Source organism: Natator depressus, chromosome 11, assembly GCF_965152275.1.
Source record: "Natator depressus isolate rNatDep1 chromosome 11, rNatDep2.hap1, whole genome shotgun sequence".
Taxonomy (NCBI): domain Eukaryota; kingdom Metazoa; phylum Chordata; order Testudines; family Cheloniidae; genus Natator; species Natator depressus.
Window position 1 is genome coordinate 37,286,817 of NC_134244.1, and position 12,799 is coordinate 37,299,615.

The following is a 12,799-nucleotide window of genomic DNA, read 5'->3' on the forward strand; positions in this document are numbered from 1 at the left end:
ATTGTGTTTCTTCCATAAAGGGTGCTACTATGGACAGATCTTTCATTCATCTCTTAAGATCATTTCTTCTTCCACCAATCCCAGGAAATATTGCTCCTCTCTTTTGCCAAAACCAGCCTGTCTGAAAGAAAGGATTTGGCACACCTTAGATGTCCAGAAAGCAATTAAGATGTATAGTTAAAAGGACAAAGGCCTTTAGTAAAATGTCTGCTTTGTTCATTCTAATACACCACAGGGTTAGAGGACAGAAAGCTTGCAGGCGGTTATCTCCCCCATTCAAGATTAAAGCCCGTTCCACGAAGGCGATGGCAGCTTCATGGGCCGATAGGTCCAGTGTACCATATACATGGTTTTGTGGGGCATCTCTGCATATGTTCACTACATTCTATAAGACAGACTTCCTCAGGAGGTTTTTCAAACCATAGCTCATCTTTAGCCCACCCAACAATTAATAATGGGGGGGGGCGTGAGGAGGAGCATGCACTGCTACAAAAATCCCATTGCTACTGAATTTATGGATGCATCCCCCACAGTCAGAATGAGAACATTTATCTCACTTATCCAGAAATTTTCATTCTGGGTAGGGGGATGGGTCCATAAATTTGTCTCACCCTGTACTTTTACCTCTTTCTTCCAGAAGGTGATGGCTCTTTAGTGTATCATTGGCTTTTCCCTTTTTAGGGAGAGCTGATGGACAACTGTGTTCTTACATTTAATCAATGGCCCTTAGGTTTAACCCAGTTTACATGTTTTTGTCAGGTTGGACAATTCTACTTGTTGGGCAGATTTGCTGCTATTGTTATTGCATGAAAAAGAGTGTTTAGTCAGATACAAGTTATCAGCTTTGGAAGCGACTCTCTGGAGAGGCCGTTCAGTGGGAGGAGTTATCTGGACAGTCAGCCCAGCCAATCAAAACATCTGCCTCCTATAGCATGGAGACTGAAGCATGGAGACTGAGCATCACTACTGAATGTATATACTGAGCCCCTGAAGTCAGAACTCCATATTCTTGGTACTGGTTGGTACTAGGCCAACACAGAGACCCCACATATTCTTGGTACTGGTTGGTACTAGGCCAACACAGAGACCCCACTTTTAGCAAGTGTGTAATATGGAGGATCCCCAGGGCCCATCCATCAAGCTGTCTTGCAAGGTACAAATGATGAAGAGGGTTGTTAAGGCGGGAGGCAGTTTTTAATACACAAGGACATAAAACATGCAAATAACATCTGTATTTTTTGTTTCCTTGCTTGTTCTTCACACATGAATTATTCCTCTAGAATATATAATGTACGGAGAATAAAATGCACTTGCTTCAATCTGCCCCCTATAAAGTAACAAGCTGGCAAAACTAAGTTGAAATTGGAGCTCAGAAGGACTAGCTGGTGAGGCTTAGACCACGTGAAACAGATTGGGAGACTGAGGAAAACAAGGGGCAGAAGTAGCAGAGGCAATGTCAACTTCCTTGACTAAAGTAGTTTGTCCATTCTTTGCTAGTCAAATTTGCAACAAGGGAGTCTTATTGGTTCCACAGCTGCTCGTGGATACTCAAAGAACAGCAGAGGTCAGGTATACTCATTAGCCAGGAGATTGTGATTTTTTTCCCCTTAGTTGCGAGTTTAGCCTGTATCCTTGCTCTTGTCAGCTTCTCTTCGATTACAGCAGTGTACTCCCTGTGACGGCAGATCTGAAGTCAACCTGAGAACTTCATCGAGTGAAGAATGTAGGGGCCACATTCTTAGTGATGTTCCTGAAGGAAGCAAGTAACTCCTACATTCTCTAAACTGCACTGGTTTCCAGCGTCTTACAAAATGCAGTAAGTTTCACGTGGCTGAATTTTGACTACCTTAGAGATTTCCCTTTTTTCTGTGTTAAGATGCTGCAGTCAAGAGTAGCCATGGCACTTCAGCTAACAACTTTCAGTTTATAATAGGAGAGGGTTGGCAATAGGGCATTTCACTGAAGAGTTCTCATTTCTACAATGTTCTCTCTCTCTGTGTCCATCAAAGCCCAAGTTTTATGACCATCAAGTCAGTTTTTAAAAAAATAATCCATTTGCTAAACACTCTCATGGGAGAAGAGGGATTAAGTGGATTGATTTGTGAGTCTCAATTGGGGCTGGAGGACTTAATTAGGGATATAGGTAAAATATCTAAACAAAGTTGTGCATCACCTAGAGTTATTATAGATAACTGTATGTAAAATACATCAATCACTACACAGATACACGTGTACGTGCGCGTACACACACACATGTTTTGGTAGACAATTCTGAAAAAGAGAAGATTATTTCATAGTATTTTTGGCATGATAATGCCAGTGTAAAAACCAAAGTTTCATAATGAGGCATCTTTAAATATGAAGGCTCTGTTTAATAGCAGAGTCTCATGTGGGATTGTACAAGAAAAGCAGTGATGTTTGTCAGTTACTTTAGAGCCATTATTAGAACAGATCGAAGAAGTCTATCTGAATCTTTTTCCTTTTGACATAAAACACCTCCTCTACAGTTTGAAGAGCTCAAAATAGTTTAGAACTTCTCTAGTTACAGAATTCATAGTAAAAAAAATGTCTGATGAAAGACAGAGAGAAGCCAAGACTATTCTTAAAGAACAGTATATGTGCCTAACATTAGACACAGGCCTAGTCAGAGACAGACAGCACCTTCTTCATGACTACATGTGAAGTTAGATTTACTGCCACAATGTAACTTTGCATTGCCTCATCCCTGCTTTGGAGCCAGCCATAATGTGGCTGGGGAGTACAGACCCATCTCTTTTACAGTGCCACAATAAGTACTATCTACCTGAAAGTGGGTAGGGTGAGTGCTGGGCCCTGGCAGTACTGGCTGGGCACATGGAGAGAAGCATATTGCATTGCTCCAAGGATGGAGTAGCTATCATACTAGGATGTAATACTTGGCAGCCCCTCGGAGGAATTTTGGCAAGATCAACCCAAATTCCTCCCACGGCTCCCATTGCTTCATGGCCCTTTCAGGAACTTCCTCCAGCACACTTAAGTGTATCAGTCTATCCTTTAGAGACTGAAACAATTGGATTTTGCACTGCTATTAGATTCACTCTTATAGTTAGAAAAGGTACTTCTGCTTGGAGATGTTCCTGACTCTATATTCTGCCAGGTTTCCCTGTAGAACTCCTGGGTTGAGGGGTTTATCTATTAAGGCAAATCTGATTAGTGGCCATTACTTCTGATAGAAATTTAAGACTGTCTGCCAGTGCCAGGGTTGGGGGTTTTGTTTTTTTTTTGCTTCCAGAAATGCAGTAGTAAATTCTTGTCCCGATTTCATTCCCAAAGCAATTCTGTGGTTTCAAAAGGATTAGGTTATAATTCCTTTCCTTTATCTTTAAACTACAAAAATTGGAAAGACTTCATTACTGTTTGGACACTGGTTAGATTATTAACTGTCTGCATTGGGCAGATGGTTTTAAGAAAGCTGGATAGTGTGTTTCCCATCTTATGAGATATATGGTATTTCATCTCTTTTTATTCCAGATACAGAAAGGGGAATGGCTAAGGTTTAGGTGGCCTAAATATAGTATGGAGACAAAAGGTGCTAAGAAAAGCTGAAGCAGAAGAGCTTAGTAGTCATTGTGCCTGAGGTATGGAAGCCCCTTTAGCCAAAAATGTGGATTAATATGGTAAAAATCCATAAAAACAGTTCACATTACCTAGCACTATAAACTCAAAGCTGTTTCTGAGCATGATTCAGCAATGCAATACAGAAAGCAAGTCTTAGCTTACAAAAGTTTTCTTCTTGAAGACAACATGGCACAATGATCTATGCTCTAGTTCAATCATAAAACTAAAACAAGTAATTTTCCCCTCTCGCTTTGCCCCACCTCCATACTGCTGGGTTCATCCTATTCTTATAGAAGAATATCCCTTTAGTATTTTCCTCCTCTCAGAACAGCTCCTTTTGAAGATACTTGGGGGGAGGGATAGCTCAGTGGTTTGAGCATTGGCCTGCTAAACCCAGGGTTGTGAGTTCAATCCTTGAGGGGGCCATTTAGGGATCTGGGGCAAAAATTGGGGATTGGTCCTGCTTTGAGCAGCGGGTTGGACTAGATGACCTCCTGAGGCCCCTTCCAACCTTGAGATTCTATGATTCTACTTGAGAGCACGATGGAGCACTAAGAACACCACCAAACCAACAAAAAGTTACTTGAAAGGAAGGGGACGTTCTTAAAGGGCTTGTCTACAGTGATAAATTAAATTGTGTTCTGTCGCAATCATGAGGAATCCTGGTAACTAATACAATGTTAAATGCGCAGTGTACACCAGGGAGAGGGTAAGTTCCCTGGCAGGCCAGGATGGTTGTTTACCTGCTGGATCCGCAGGTTCGGCCGATCGCAGCTCCTATTGGCCGTGGTTTGCTGCTCCAGGCCAATGGGGGCTGCGGGAAACAGCAGCCAGCACATCTCTCGGCCCGCACCACTTCCTGCAGCCCCCATTGACCTGGAGCGGTGAATCATGGCCAGTGGGAGCTGCAATTGGCTGAACCTGTGGATGTGGCAGGTAAACAAACCGGCCCGGCCCTCCAGGGGGCTTACCCTGACATGCCATATGCCAAAGGTTGCCGATCCCTGGTGTACACAAAGTTAGCATCATGCCCTCCAGTGATGGTAAACCACAACCAGCTGACATGATGTTAAACACTCAGTCCCTGTCTACTCTGAGTGTTAAATTGTGTTTAACATCATGAAAGTTACTATGACTTCTCAGGGTTGTGTTCTAATACAGTATAATTTCTGGGCAAACACAAGCCAGAACTGACTTCTTCAAATGAAAGCAAGATGCATCATAGGGTCAACTTTGAGTACAGTTGTTGTGGTGATTATGCCAGTGGCAAACCTGGCACACAGAATAAAGATTTTTCATTTAAATCAGGTAATCCTGCCCTTTCCTCACTTAATGCCCTCACTGTTGATCCTAGGTTACTCGATAAGGTACTAATTAAAAATATTTTCTTCAAGGTACATTTCTGCACATGACATGCCACTTTATATTAGCTCCTATTGTGCCTGCTTAGTGCACCACATAAGATCCTTTAAGACAGATGCTCTCAAAACAGTGTATCGGGGTTACACATCGTTTGCACTGAAGTGGCTACTCTGGATATAAATAGGGTTGATATAAAGGGTCCTTTGGTAGCTTCTACCTGGGTTCCATGTTTTTGTGAGTTTAGCCAAAACCTTGCTATTTAAATTAGTGGAAGATTTTGTTAACAATTATTCATTATTATTTTGAAGGATTAAGAAAAAGAAGTCAATTTTTGTTTCAAAATGCTTATAGGAAAACTTTAAAAGGGAAATCAAGGATAAACCCTGTATGACATAGAAAGATCACAGAATTCATTCTAAAAGTTATATACCAAACCTTTTACAGACAGTTTTTCTCCTATGATGAGTGTTCAACTTATGATACTTCTCATCGGCCAAAAATATGAGACATCACGTAAGCAATTTGGTTACATGTAAAATATTGTATGCAGAGCTATGTTTTTGCCTCATTGCACAAATGTTTTTAACATTACAACATTTAAATAATTTTTTGCTCTTTACAAACTGTAATCAGTGTCAGTCCAAGTAATTTCTAGATGTACTAAAACAGTCTAGCAGTGAAATTGAGTTGATGATCCCAGTCCAATTTCTAAGGGACTGGAGTTCATAAAAAACAGACTAGCACTTACCAGAAGGGCCAAAGACTGAGTAGGATTGGAGTCTGAAACTGACCTTTGAACTATAGGGTTTGGTCTTCTTCAAACAACTCAGGGTTAAGCATGTTGGTGGAGCAACAAACTATACCTGCTTGTGCCATGCAGTGTAAATGATCTGTAGACATGTATGGTGAGATTCTGCAATGTGCTTCTAAGCCATATTTACACACTCCTGATCTTGGGCTGCTTCAGGAGCTAGAGGGGCCCCCGCTGTAATTTAGACAGTCCTGGGAACCCGTCTAAGAACATGTCTGCACAAACACTTATTGAGCAGCAAGCTGGGGTGTAAATCTGCAGTGCACAGTGTGCTGGAGCACTAAGTGTCCTTGGGGACCTTCAGCTGACTACTAAAAGTTCCCTAACGTGCACTAACTTACTGCGGTTTCAGATATTTGCCAACCTTGCTAACATTTTCAATAAACTGAAAGAAAATTGGTTCATGCAAGTTAACACACAGGTATTGAACATGGTTATTGTAGTCTACTTTTCTTTCCTTTTCTTTTGTTGTTGTTGTTGTTACCCATCTGTCCTTCTCTTACTCCCATCTGTTTCTTTCACTCAGTGTGCTGGAATCTTGTTTCATGACATGGAGTCTAAGCTCTTAATGTAGCACAGTATATGTTACCCAACTGAAAATGCTTTCTGAGAATAACTCATTGTCCTTGTATTCTGTAGGAAGCAACAAACATTGATTTTGTGGTTAATGTGTATGAGAAATCTTTCTTTCAACAGAACGAATATTGTAACTGTCAATAAATGCCCTCTAATTTCAGATTATGCACTTCAGAATAATACCATAAAGGATCATCATTTTAATCAGCTATTGACTACAGTTTGGGGACCATACATAGATTCCACGCCTTGCTGCTTTTTATATGGTAAGTACTATATAATGCCTTAAACTGTTTTCAAGTCTTTAAAGTTTGTACAACAGCATGTCAGATTTGCAATACTGTGCTTATTCGATATCAAATGTTCCTTTAAACCACCAAGAAGGGAGACTGGTTTCATTCCTTGGTTTGGTTTAATAGCTTCTCTGCATGACAAATGATTTGTGATCCTGGAGGTCAACATAGTGAAGCGTAAAAATAGTTATTTGGGGCAGTTTGAATGGTGTTATATTTCCCCCAACAAGGACTGACACTTTTATAAAAGAATTACAGGATATTTGACAGTTAACAGTAACAGATTTTTAAGTAATAGCTCATAGTTTTATGCAATGTGGTGAATAAAATTCACAGGAATGTAAAAAAAGATCAACTAGTTTTATTATTTTAAAATGCTTTAAAGTGTATATTAATTCTTTCCAAAAGGAGAAAAAAAATAGTACCACATTTCCCATAATCTCTGTGTCAGTCTCTTTTCGATGAATATGGCATTTTAAATTCATTCAGCCTGATAATGCTTCGTTGTATATGTTAATGCTTCACTAATAATATCAGAGGAACATCTTTGGTTTATGTCTGTGGTAGAACTTTCAACTGATAAGGAACATAGAATCATAATTGAAATGACAAACAAAGTATCAATTTGAAAGAGTATATCATTAAGTTACGATATTCAGACAGAAGTGAGAAGTCATGTTAGGAAATCCTATTTCTTCCAGTACAAGATAATTTAATACAAAAATCAAATAATTCAGTAATGCATTCTCCTGTGTGATTCTTGGCAATTGAAAGTTATACATTGTCTACCCCTTCAACAAATAAAAGGAGCTTTTATGTTGTAAAGAGTTAAAAATATGCACTGAGTATTTAACGGGGAAAGTAAAACACTTTCCATGATGAAAAATGGAAACAAAGCCCAGTAATAGTACATATTGTAGAAGTTTCATGTTAAAAAAAAAAAATCTATAATTGTGATGTAGACTACTTGAAAAAATGAGTAAATGCATAAAGGTTAGAAGAATTACTACACTTAAATACACAAGCCATTTCCCCATTTTATGACAAGAGTTTAGAGTACTTAAAAATGAAAGTAAATGGAAAATAGCTGATATTAATCATACAAAAGAAATTTAAAGCATATCGCTGTTACAGCCATTAAGAGACCAGTTCATAAAAGCTTTAAACACCATTTGCGTAAGTTTTCCATATAGCATTTCAAATAGCATTTAGACAGGAAAGCAATTGTTTGAGTAAAAGAACATGTTTTTGCAATTTGTGAGCTCTTTTTCCCTGTTCACAATTAATTTCCACTGTAAAGAGTTCAAAACCAACAAAAAGGATATCTTTGAGAGGGAAAAGTTTTAAAGAGGGGGGTTCTGTATTAGTAAGCTAACTTTGCTAGATGGATTCATTAAGCAAAAATCTAGATAATGTATATATAATAAGAGTGACTCAGTATGAACCATTTGGTATTCAAACCAGCTCACTTGGGTTCTGCTTCCTTTGTAATGAAAGCTTAGCCACCAATTAACTTAACTGAGAGCAGCACTGGGCCTTTGATGGACCCGTGCCTCCAGTGTTTTTCCCCACATTTGCATGGTATCAATATTCATAGCCATATTCAGTGGGGTTACACAGGGTAACTGAGTAAATAATACAGTCTTGCAATGGAAAGTCAGAGCTCATTTATACAGGTGAGAGCAACAGTGACCCACAGCTACAGCCCCTGAACTCAATCCTTTATTTACTCATGATCAGGACCATGAATATTTGTGATCCCATGGCCGCATAGTCCACCCCTTCCCTGGAATTAGAGCTCCAATCTAAAAACTCATTTAATTTTCTTCTAGCCCTAATGGTTGCAAAAACCACAGAAATAAATGTAGCCCAAGGTAAATGGGAGTGTTTAGATGCCAACAGTACAGCTGAAAACTTCAACCCGATATGTCTACCCCACAATCACAAAGTGGCTCCCATACTCCCCAGGTCCCAACCCTGCTCAACTGTCCACTACCAGCTGACCACTTCAGAGGTCAGGCTGGGGAAAATCGTGTTGTCCAGAAGGACAGTAGAAGTGCTCTCTGGGCAAGTAAGATGTTCAACTTTCAGATCCTCCACATAAGGACAATAGATAGGCTAGGGATGGTTTGAGTGATATCTGGGACAGCAACTGTGAGCTGCCAGTCACTAGGGAGGGTGGTCAGAGGGGCTGAGATGGAGTAAAGCAGGGATAGGGTAAGCCCCCTGGCAGGCTGGGCCAGTTTGTTTACCTGATGCATCCTCAGGTTCTGCCGATCGCAGCTTCCACTGGCTGCGGTTCACCATTCCAGGCCAATGGGGGCGGCGGCCAGCACATCCCTTGGCCCACGCCACTTCCCACAGCCCCTATTGGCCTGAAGCGGCAAACAGCAGCCACTGGGAGCTGCAATTGGCTGAACCTGCGGACACGGCAGGTAAACAAACCGTCCCGCCCTGCCAGGGGTCTTACCCTGGCGGGCCGCATGCCAAAGGTTGTGGATCCCTGGAGTAAAGCAAAGAGAACTGAACTGCCTCAGGAGTAGGGGAAGGAGGAGGATCTGGATGGAGCAACAGAACTGAGCCAGAAAGTGCCATGCTGGAACTCTCAGCAGCTAAAGACAATCCTGGCCCTTATTTCTGAACACTTATCTCTTGAGATGGTAGATAGGAAGGGTTAAACATCAGAGGCAAGCGTGCCCAAGAATCCAATCTGTATAATTGCAACTGCCTTTGAGCATACTGATGTCAGATACATTAGGCTACAGCACCTACCTACCATTCACATGGTTTTAATGCTGCAACTCCACACAGTGGCCTAGTGATGAAGAGAAATGGCTTATTATGTCAGTGAACAAATTGACAATCCATTAGGGCACTTTGCACAGGTACTGTATCAGGAGGGCTCTCGCCTTTTCCTAAATCAGTAGTTGCCTCTAAATACCAGAAAACAGCAAAAAGCAATCAAAGTGCTCTTAATCCCCCAGCCTCCTGCCTTTCAGGTTTTTGTTTTTGTTTTGTAGCACTGCAGGGTAGAATGAGGGTTTTCCATTGTGAAAATAACCAAAACAAGTTGACATATACTCATATACAGCAAAGCACAATCCAGGATTTGATACACAGCCCAAATGAACATGCCTTCACCCTGGTAGGTTATTCCCTATTGCCTCGAAAGGACAGAACATTTGTGAACATAGTTATGGTGTCCAGTCAATAACAGCAGCCGGCAGCACTAGTGGAGACTAGACTTGTGCTATTCAGATTCCTATTTCAAACCAGACAGATATTACTCAGAATATTATTTAGGGGATTCAAATGTTTTCTTGAATTAAAAATAAATAAACGACAGACTTCTAGTTTTGACTCAGTCTCAGACTGATGGGGGCAGTGGTATTTTAATTTACCATAAGGTGAGAATAAAACTAGTCTTATGTGACTAAGTGGGAGAGTCAGACCTTATAAAAAAGAACCCTGGCACAATAGTTGTAAGCAAACACACGCAGAAAACAAAGAAATGCCTTTAAACAGTTACAGCAGCAACTATTTCATTTTCATCTAGTTGAAAGAATGATGAAAATTAGGACAATGACATTTTCTTCATGAACAACCAAACTGAAAAAATTAGCTTCCCAGGGACAATTGGTCAGAATTCCCTTCCCTCCCCCTCTACGCCTTCTATGGTGCAGCTACACATTGTTAATGCAAAAAATCTGCACCATACTGATAACTGAAAATGCAGACACTGAAAAATAAATGGAATTTAATATCAAAACAACATGGCCTATTGCAATGAGTGTTTTGTATTTCATATTTAATTCAGCCAAACCCCGCAGTTCTTAGTTTAAATGCAGGTTGCTGTAAATTTCCGGTCTGCCACACAGTTGACTGGAATTTGCCTCAGAATTTAGGTTCAGTTTGCTGCAGAGTAACCTAAGTGGAGGAGAAGAGAGCCCTGAAGGATGGTAGGAAATAAAGTTACTACTCTAGGATAACAATACAAGTAAGGGGCGGTGGGAGACATCACACCTGGGCCTAATCCTCAGTTGGTGTAAATTAGTATAATGCCCTAAACTTCAGTGAAGCTACCCTTCTTTACACTTCCCTAGGATCTGGCCCATTATTTGAACTCACTGGATTGTACGGAAGCATCTACATGCAGGTCACACCCCCTCTGCTTCATCACACTCACTTTCCCCTCTACTTTTCTCTCTGCAGAGATATTCAGTAAACACTCTGTGCTGACACTAGTGCTTTGGCTCTCTGTGCTGCTTTCAGGACCAGAGACCAATCATTGATTGATGATGCACCAGCCAGATTAGAGTCCATCTCACTCTCTTATAGCTGCATTGGCTCTGCAGAGCTATATAGAGGGAAAAATAGTACAAAATATTGGTCATTCAGCAGACATGACTTTGAATGGACACAGGGAGCAGATTTGTTGGAGTAAAAGATGCCCCTATTCAGTAACTTTTCAGAGTACAACCACAGTTCAAGAACAAAAGTAATTATAGAAAATGTGTGGAGGGTGGTGATATTAGAAACAAAAAGATATAAGTCAGCCAAATAAGAGTCATAAGTAAAAGTAAACTCTCAGCAGGTTTACAACAAATGCTCAGACACCAAGCACAGTGGCTGTGAACTCTTCAGCAGCCATAAACAGCTAACTGCTGACTTTTTCTCTCAGGATATTGCACTAAAACAGATACCCATTTTCTATTTCTCTCTCTTTATTCTTTGCCTGCCCACTTTATCCTTCCTTTGGATCACTCAAATATATTTATTTTAATCAGAAACTAAAATAGCAGTGTCTCTCTCTGTTGCCTCTGTGCAGCCGTTTTTTTTTCTTCTGTTATTTACAAAAAATCAAATGCACTTTGCATTGAAGAAGGAAAACCAGATGAGTATCCATGTTTTAAATAGCAGTCAAGGATTTCACAACCATGTAACTTTAATACAGTGTAATAGGAGAGAGGGTTTAAAAATAAAGAAAGCACTGTGACCAGACAAGGTTTTATATTAGATGATCGTAATGGTCCCTTCTGGCCCCAAAATCTATTAATCTTCCATATTCTGTCCCCATTTCCCCCAAAAGTAATACCTTTTTAATTAGCCTCTCTTTTAAGAGATTATTTAAATAGTTCTACAACCTGTATAACTATTCTTGCTAATTTTTGTATTCTGATTGCCAACAAGATGACTGAGGCAGGAGCAGCTCTCTCTTATTTTGCTTTAGTTTGAACTCCTTCTAAAGAGACACAAGTCAAACAAACACACACAAATTCACTCTTATACCAGAATGACATAGCCGGTTGTCTCACAACAAGATAAACAAGGTTTTAATTCATACCTGAGGTTGTACCCAATTTTTTTTCCATGTACACAAGATCATAAAAACCTATTATTCTGTATATTTCAATACTGCAAATGATAGGCCCAGTCCTATAGTCCCTACTCAGGCAAAATTCCCATTGATTTCAAGATGAGACCTGATACATATAAAGATTCTACTTTATCTTTAAAAAAAAATACATACATGTGCGTCAAGGTTCCTTCCACACTCTGAACTCTAGGATACAGATGGGGGGACCTGCATGAAAACCTCCTAAGCTTACTTTTACCAGCTTAGGTTAAAACTTCCCCAAGGTACAAACTATTTTACCTTTTGCCCTTGTACTTTATCGCTGCCACCACCAAACGTCTAACAGGTATATAACTGGGAAAGAGCCGGTTTGGAAACGTCTTTCCCCCAAAAATCCTCCCAAACCTTACACCCCCTTTCCTGGGGAAGGTTTGATAAAAATCCTCACCAATTTGCATAGGTGAACACAGACCCAAACCCTTGGATCTTAAGAACAATGAAAAAAAATCAGATTCTTAAAAGAAGAATTTTAATGGAAGAAAAAATAAAAGAATCACCTCTGTAAAATCAGGATGGTAAATACCTTACAGGGTAATTAGATTCAAAACATAGAGAATCCCTCTAGGCAAAACCTTAAGTTACAAAAAGACACAAAAACAGGAATATCCATTCCATTCAGCACAGCTTATTTTCTCAGCCATTTAAAGAAAACAGAATCTAACGCATATCTAGCTAGATTACTTACTAAGTTCTAAGACTCCATTCCTGTTCTGTCCCCGGCAAAAGCATCACACAGACAGACAC

General features: G+C 40.1%; 1 protein-coding gene across 6 annotated transcripts in view; it reads left to right on the top strand.

Moving 5' to 3' along the window:
* The window catches only part of B3GALT1 (beta-1,3-galactosyltransferase 1), a 393,639-nt gene that overhangs the window by 227,028 nt on the left and 153,812 nt on the right, over positions 1 to 12,799 (top strand). For 4 of the 6 annotated variants that reach the window (XR_012641446.1, XR_012641447.1, XM_074967497.1 and 1 more), the window contains exon 3: positions 6,508 to 6,612. The gene's annotated coding sequence lies outside the window, so the exon portion shown is untranslated. Of the gene's footprint in view, positions 1 to 1,645; positions 1,817 to 6,507; positions 6,613 to 12,799 lie in introns of all 6 variants that reach the window. The other 2 variants (XM_074967500.1, XM_074967498.1) reach the window with 2 other exon arrangements.